A 7,622-nucleotide genomic window follows, 5' to 3' on the forward strand; every position below is an offset into this window, starting at 1 on the left:
CACAGATCACTTTCGTAGCGCACGCAGGGTGGATGCTCACACTGTCGCACGTTATGTCCGTCCGAAAATACTTGTCGGAGAAATGAATAATCCGAATGAAGGGAATGCATATCTTTTTGTTACATCTTTATTTGCATAACATATTTGGCCCAGCCCATCAGGGATCCAGAATTGCAAGGGGCGGGGGTCGTGTGACTTGTAACAATCGATCTGCTGCGTGCCCTATACCCGATCAGATTTAGCCAACATAGCCCGACTAGCCAAGATGGCCAAAGGCACGCGCCGCTGCCGGCGATGGACTCACGGACGACATCCTCCGCGACGTTTTCAAGCGTCTGCCGGATTTCCAGGACCTCCTCCGCTGTGCAGCGACGTGCAAGCAGTGGCGTCAGCTCCTCACCGACCCGCTCTTCCTCCAGCGCCTCGGCATCTGGCCGGAGACGGCGGGCCGCCCCTTTGTCCTCGTCGGGGTTTTCTACCAACAGTGGTATCTGTAGAGAATTATGCAACTCACGATATATTGATCGGGTGCAATATGCACGTATATATAAGTATAAGAGGTAGCCACGTCCTCAACTATACATGAAGGAAAGAGGGCTTGTTGTACAAGAAATACACATATATTATCTACATCTCAACACCCCCCCAGTCGAAGCGGCACCATGGTCGATGCAAAGACTGGATCGGAACTCTTCGAAGGACGCGGTAGACAAGCCCTTGGTCATGATGTCAGCAAACTGTTGGGACGTAGGGACATGTAATACGCGTACATGACCAAGAGCTACCTGTTCCCGAACAAAGTGGATATCAATCTCAATGTGCTTGGTGCGTCGATGATGAACCGGGTTGGCGGAGAGGTAGGCCGCAGAAACGTTGTCACAGTAGATAATCGTGGCCTTGTCAACCGGAGACAAGAGCTCATGCAAAAGCTGATGAAGCCAGGAACACTCGGCGACGATGTTGGCAACGGCGCAGTACTTCGCTTCAGCACTGGAGCGGTAGACAACAGGCTGCCGCTTGGATGACCAGGAGATGAGTGATGGTCCAAGGTAGACGCAATAACCAGAAGTCGAGCGGCGCGTGTCAGGACAGCCGGCCCAATCGGCGTCAGAATAAGCCGTCAGGTCGAGAGAGGACGAAGCCTGAAGTGACAACCCAAGATCCAAGGTGCCACGGATATAACGCAGAATGCGCTTGACCGTGGTCCAGTGAGCATCACAAGGAGCATGCATATGGAGGCACACCTGCTGCACATCGTACTGGAGCTCCGGACGAGTAAGAGTGAGATACTGAAGAGCACCAACAATCAACCTATAGAACGGAGCATCTATGGCAGGAGAACCATCTGTGGCAGGGAGCTTGGCCTTCGTATCGACAGGTGTGGCAGCTGGTTTGCAGTTAAGCATCCCGACACGGTCCAGAAGCTCATGAGCATACTTCCGCTGATGAAGAAAAAAGCCATCTGCTCGACGAATAACCTCAATCCCGAGGAAATAGTGTAGAGGACCTAAGTCCTTAATGGCAAACTCAACACGAAGACGATCAGTGAGCTGTCGAAGAAGGCCAGTCGAGCATGCTATCAAGATGATGTCATCGACATAGAGCAGCAGAAAAGCAGTAGCATCACCCTGGTGGTAGACAAACAGTGAAGCATCGGAGCGAGTGGAGTGGAAGCCAAGCTGAGTAAGAAATGCTGCGATGCGCTGGTACCACGCGCGAGGAGCTTGCTTGAGCTCGTACAAAGACCGAGAGAGCAAGCACACATGATCCGGAGAAGACTCATCAACAAACCCAGTCGGCTGCTGACAAAACACCTGTTCCTCAAGATGACCATGAAGAAAAGCATTCGAAACATCCATCTGGTGCACAGGCCAGGAGCGAGAGACCGCTAGCTGAAGAACAGTCCGAATCGTCTCGGGTTTGACAACCGGGGCGAAAGTGTCGGTGAAGTCAACACCTGCTCGTTGACGAAAGCCCCGAACGACCCAACGAGCCTTGTGTCGGTCAAGACTACCATCCGGATGAAACTTGTGCTTGAACACCCACTTCCCGGTAATGATGTTAGCCTGAGGCGGACGGGGAACGAGCTGCCAAGTGTGATTGCGCTGCAATGCGTCAAATTCCTCCTTCATCGCGACGAACCACATGGGGTCGCGAAGCGCGGAACGGGCGGAGGTTGGCAGGGGTGACAGTGACGAGGGAGACGTCGAAGCCATGCAGGTGTACTCATCCGGAGGGTAGCGAGTGCTCGACCGATGGACACCCAGGCGCGAGCGAGTGATAGGGCCAGCGGGCGGTGGCACCACAGCAGCCACCGATGCCGGCGCCAAGCCCGGCGGCGAAGAAGCCGACGACATGCCCAGCTGCGAAGAGGCCGTCGACACGCCCGGGGCAGAAGCTGGCGATCCCGTCGAGAAACCCGCGTAGCAGTCGGCGAGGCCGGCGCAGAAACCGGCGAAGAAGGGGCCGGGGAGGCCGGATCGGAGGCCGGTGCATGACCCGGCGATTAAGCAGCCGGAGAGGCCGGCGCAGTGGCCGGCTCAGTGGCCGGCTCGGAGGTCGGCTCGGAGGCCGGTGAGCCTGGCGAAGCAGCGGGCAGGAGCCGAAGGGCCGCGCGTCCAGGGGGCGCCCTACGTCGTTGGGCGAAGCCAGGGAAGACAGGGTCGGCCAAAGAGGGGCCGAGCGCCGATGTAGAAGCCTTTTGCTATTCCTGTTTAAAAGGAAAACACAACTCGTCGAAATAAACATGCCGAGATGTGATGACACGGTGGGAAACCGGATCATAGCATCTATAGCCCTTGATGTTAGCCGAGTAACCGAGGAAGACAGACGGAAGGGAACGAGGAGCGAATTTATGCGGAGAGGTGGCGGCAATACTAGGATAACAAAGACAACCGAAAATACGAAGACCGTCGTATGAAGGAGGAGGCCCAAAGAGGAGGTGGTGAGGTGTAAAGTTCCACCGGGTGCGACAGGGATGGAGGTTAATGAGGAGGGTGGCAGTAGCGAGAGCGTCGGGCCAGAAGCGAGGTGGCATGTATGTGTGGAAGAGGAGGGTACGGACGCAATCGTTAAGAGTGCGAAGAATGCGTTCCACCTGACCGTTCTGCTGTGAAGTGTATGGACATGTAAGGCGGAAAACAGTGCCATGTGTGGAGAGAAGATTGCGGATGGTGGTGGTATCGAATTCTTTCCCGTTGTCAGTTTGCAAAGCTAGAATGGGACGACCAAATTGTGTAGACACGTAAGAGTAGAAGGCGTAAGAGTGGCAGCAACCTCGAACTTCTTACGTAATGGGAAGGTCCACACAAAGTGAGAATAGTCATCCAAGATAACGAGATAATATGAAAAACCAGTGTTACTAGCAACAGGAGAGGTCCAGACATTACTATGAATTAACTCAAAAGTTAATTGTTGTTGTCAAAACCGGCGGATCTCGGGTAGGGGGTCCCGAACTGTCCGTCTAAGGCGGATGGTAACAGGAGGCAGGGGACACGATGTTTACCCAGGTTCGGGCCCTCTTGATGGAGGTAAAACCCTACGTCCTGCTTGATTGATCTTGATGATATGAGTATTATAAGAGTTGATCTACCACGAGATCATAGAGGTTAAACCCTAGAAGCTAGCCTATCGTATGATTATATGTTGTCCTACGGACTAAACCCTCCGGTTTCTATAGACACCGGAGGGGGCTAGCGTTACACAAAGTCGGTTACAAGGAAGGAGATCTACACATCTGTATCGCCAAGCTTGCCTTCCACGCCAAGGAGAGTCCCATCCGGACATGGGACGAAGTCTTCAATCTTGTATCTTCATAGTCCAACAGTCCAGCCAAAGGATATAGTCCGGCTGTCCGGAGACCCCCTAATCCAGGACTCCCTCAGTAGCCCCTGAACCAGGCTTCAATGACGATGAGTCCAGCGCGCAGTTTTGTCTTCGGCATTGCAAGGCAGGTTCTTCTTCCGAATACTCCATAGAATATTTTGAACACAAGGATAATGTCCGGCTCTGCAAAACAAGTTCCACATACCACCGTAGAGAGAATAATATTTCCACAAATCTAATCTGCTGACACGTTTGACAGCATGACATCATGTCATGGTCCGGTCATTATTCGAACCGTTTTTCTCAACCAGCACCACACATATCGCGAAGCGGTTTTCTTGACACGTCTTGTCAAAGCAGAGATCGTGTCCCCCTTATTACGGGATTCTCATCAATACGGACGTGGGTAACCCAACTATGCCATCAATTACGGTGCTTGGGGAATAAGCGATTTTACCAGGCAAGTGGGGAGGCGCATCGTCTCTTCCACCCTTATAAAGGGACAAGGATTCACCCCTTTTTCCCACGCCTTCTACCTCCTTGCTTATCCATTCTCACGCACTCAAGCTCCAGCGCCCAAGTTTGCGTCTTTCTTCTCAAACCACTCCAAGCATGTCCGGAGCAGGAGGCAAGTGGATGGTCTCCTCCGACACGGAGGAGCACATCGCAAAGTTATGGGAAGCCGGATATCTGGCCGCGGATATCGCGCACTGGCTGCCATATGCGGGGCAGATCATCCCTACGCCCGGACCCCATGAGAGGGTAGTTTTTCTTACCCACTTCGTCTGCGGATTGGGATTTCCCCTCCACCCATTTGTCCGCGGGCTCATGTTTTACTATGGGCTGGATTTTCATGATCTGGCCCCCAATTTCATCCTCAATATCTCGACGTTTATCATCGTGTGTGAGGCCTTCCTCCGCATCAGGCCCCACTTCGGCCTATGGCTAAAAACCTTCAATATTAAACCGAAGGTGGTGGTCGGCCAGCAAGCAGAGTGCGGAGGCGCCATGGTGGTCAAAATGCCTAACGTCACCTGGCTCGAGGGCTCCTATGTGGAGACCATAAAGGGGTGGCAATCGGGGTGGTTCTACATCACCGAGCCGCGCGACACCAACTGGGTGGCGGCCCACAAATTTCGTTCCGGAATCCCCACGCGGCTCACCTCCTGGAAAGAGAAGGGCTTGTCCTCGGGTTCTCTGATAGAGCTGACCGGACTCCAGACCTGCATCAGGAACATGATGAGCAAGAAAATCAAGCTCGTTAACGTGGTCCAGGTCATGCTCTTCCGTCGGATCCTCCCGTATCAACGACGGGCATTCAATTTGTGGGAGTTTGACCCGGCCCAGCACCAAATGCTGCGAGAGCTCTTCGACACGACACACAAGGACGTCTGGAAGGTGTTGTTCAAGGGCTCCGAGGTACCTCCTCCCCTTACTGAGGACCGCGGACTCAGCGCAAAGCGCTATGCCAATCTGGTAAGTTTTCATATCTCACAGGATATTTATTTGCCCCAGTTTAATCATATGCGGGATCTAAGCTTCCACGCCATTAACAGGACTGGGTAAAGACAGCGGAGCAGCTTGATTACCCAGCCCCCCTGCTTGAAGATCCTGCAGATGCTCTCTTAACGGAGATGCTGGCTTCGGCACCTTACGAGGTGCCGGCGAAGAAGAGCAAGAAGAAGGCCCCGGGGACCCGAAAGGGTCTCCGGCGCAAGGCTATATCGGACTCATTGTCCGATGACTCTGACGCGCACTCCTCCCACGAAAACGAGGAGGAGGAGGAGGAGGAAAGTTCTCCCCTCCCAGTCGGGGGAGACAAGAAAAGGAAGGCCGACCCAACCGTGGAGGCCGAAGGGTCCAAGAAGGGAAGGACCCTCCTTCCGGACTGCTCCACGACGGCCGCCTACAGCGGCGACGAGTGGTTACCCAGGGAGAAGCCCCTGGTGAAGTTAGTATCCGGACACCATAGTAATTCATGGTATGTTTTATTGCACTGTTTCTCATTACGCCGCATATTATTATGCAGTCCGTCTCGAGCTCATCTCGACGTAGAACGTCGGACGGTTCATTGGACTCGTTGGATATGAATAGTGATTCACTTCCGACTGCCTCCACCCCTTGCCCTACGGACAACGTCAAGGTTTTGTCCTGAAAGGCACCGAGCCGAGGGGAGGTAGTCCTGGGGGCGCCTCGAGGCGACCTTCCAGACCCTAGGCGCAAAGGGAGCAAGACTCCCACGGGCTCCAAGTTCGTCCCCCAGTCGAATACTGCCCCAGAACCTTCGGTGGTTCAGGACTCCGGTAGGTGATCCCCCGTTAAGGGGGGCAAGCCGCCTGTGCCGGTGTCCTCTGTCCATCCAGAGGCACCGAACAACTTGCTGGAAGCGCTTCGCGACGCTTCCATCAACGAAGAGCACCGCACTATTATGAGTGCGGTGATCGAGAAAGTTCAGTCCGCCAAAAACGGACTGACCGAAGCTTGCACCAGCCTCCTAACAGGCTTTGAGGTAAGCAATCAAAATATAAGAAAATATTACCGCATAGACAGTAGCCCCTGATGCTCTGTTCGGCGTTCGCGAAGAAAGGTCGAATAGAGGATCAAATGATGACTCAGGAGTCTAATCAGAATATGTCTATGTGTATGTGCAGGCTTCACTACTGGCCGCTGCCGCACGTACTGCAGAGGTCTCTGCACTGAAGCAGGACCTAGAGCGGTCCGAGGACGAGCTCGGCCTTACCAAGAGGCAGCTCGAGGAGAGAAAAGGTAAGCAATACCTTGTCTATATATTTAAAAATAAGTTCGGGTGTAAAGTAATAGGATCATCATGAATTTGCCAGGGGCCACGACCGAAGTGGCGACCCTGAAGAAGGCGTTGTCCGAGGCCGAAAACAAAGCGGGCAAGGAGCGCATTGAGCGGGAAAAGCAAGAAGCCCGGGTAAGCGAGGTGCAGCAAGAGCTCGAGGCTCTCGCCAAAAAATACGAGTCCTTGGAGCTTGACTCTAAGACGCGAGAGTCCGAGCTTGCGAAGGCGCTCGAAAGCGCCCGGAGCACCAAGGCTGAAGCCCACAAGGCCCTCCAGGAGATTGATGCGATGAAGAAGATAGCAGCGCGTAAGGCATTCATTATGCAAAGAAAGCATGTGAAGGAAACTTTCCTTTTACTTACCCGAGTTCGGAGCTCTCCAGGAGCGTTCGCAGATCTTCCCTGCAGTGTACTGGATGCCGCGGAGTTTTACCTAGCTGAGGACGGGAGCTCGATGGAAAAGTTGTTCTGGTCTCAGTATACTGGGACCGAACACCCAATGCCCTTGAGCGACCAGCGGAAGCAATTGGTCGAGCTTCACAAGGCGGCCGAACGGGCCTTGAAGGGTCTAATAGTCCGGATGTGGCCTGGCGAGCCCCTGTCCGGCAGCTACTTCGGTCTGGTGAGGCGGCTTGTGGATGCCTGCCCATGGCTTGAAGTCATAGGGCGGTCCGTCTGCATCGAGGGTGCGCGCAGGGCTTTTGCCCGGGTGAAGGTGCACTGGGCGAAGCTGGACGCCGTGAAGCTGGTGAAGGAGGGGCCGCCGGAGGCAAGGAGCGTCGCTGCCCCGAAATGTATTATGATAGTGTGCTGAAGGGTTCCCGCCTTGTGGCGGATGAATGTGCCAGAGATGTAATTTTTGAATGAACATGCTCATGTGATCCTATAATGTGAAACGAGTTCATTTGCGCTATGCAACACTTTTTTTAATTTAAAATATTACCTTCTGTGCAGCTGTTTATAAAATCTGAGAGTTGGCCAGTCGTCGGCTT

This window comes from Triticum urartu, chromosome 2 (assembly GCF_003073215.2).
Source record: "Triticum urartu cultivar G1812 chromosome 2, Tu2.1, whole genome shotgun sequence".
Lineage (NCBI taxonomy): Eukaryota > Viridiplantae > Streptophyta > Magnoliopsida > Poales > Poaceae > Triticum > Triticum urartu.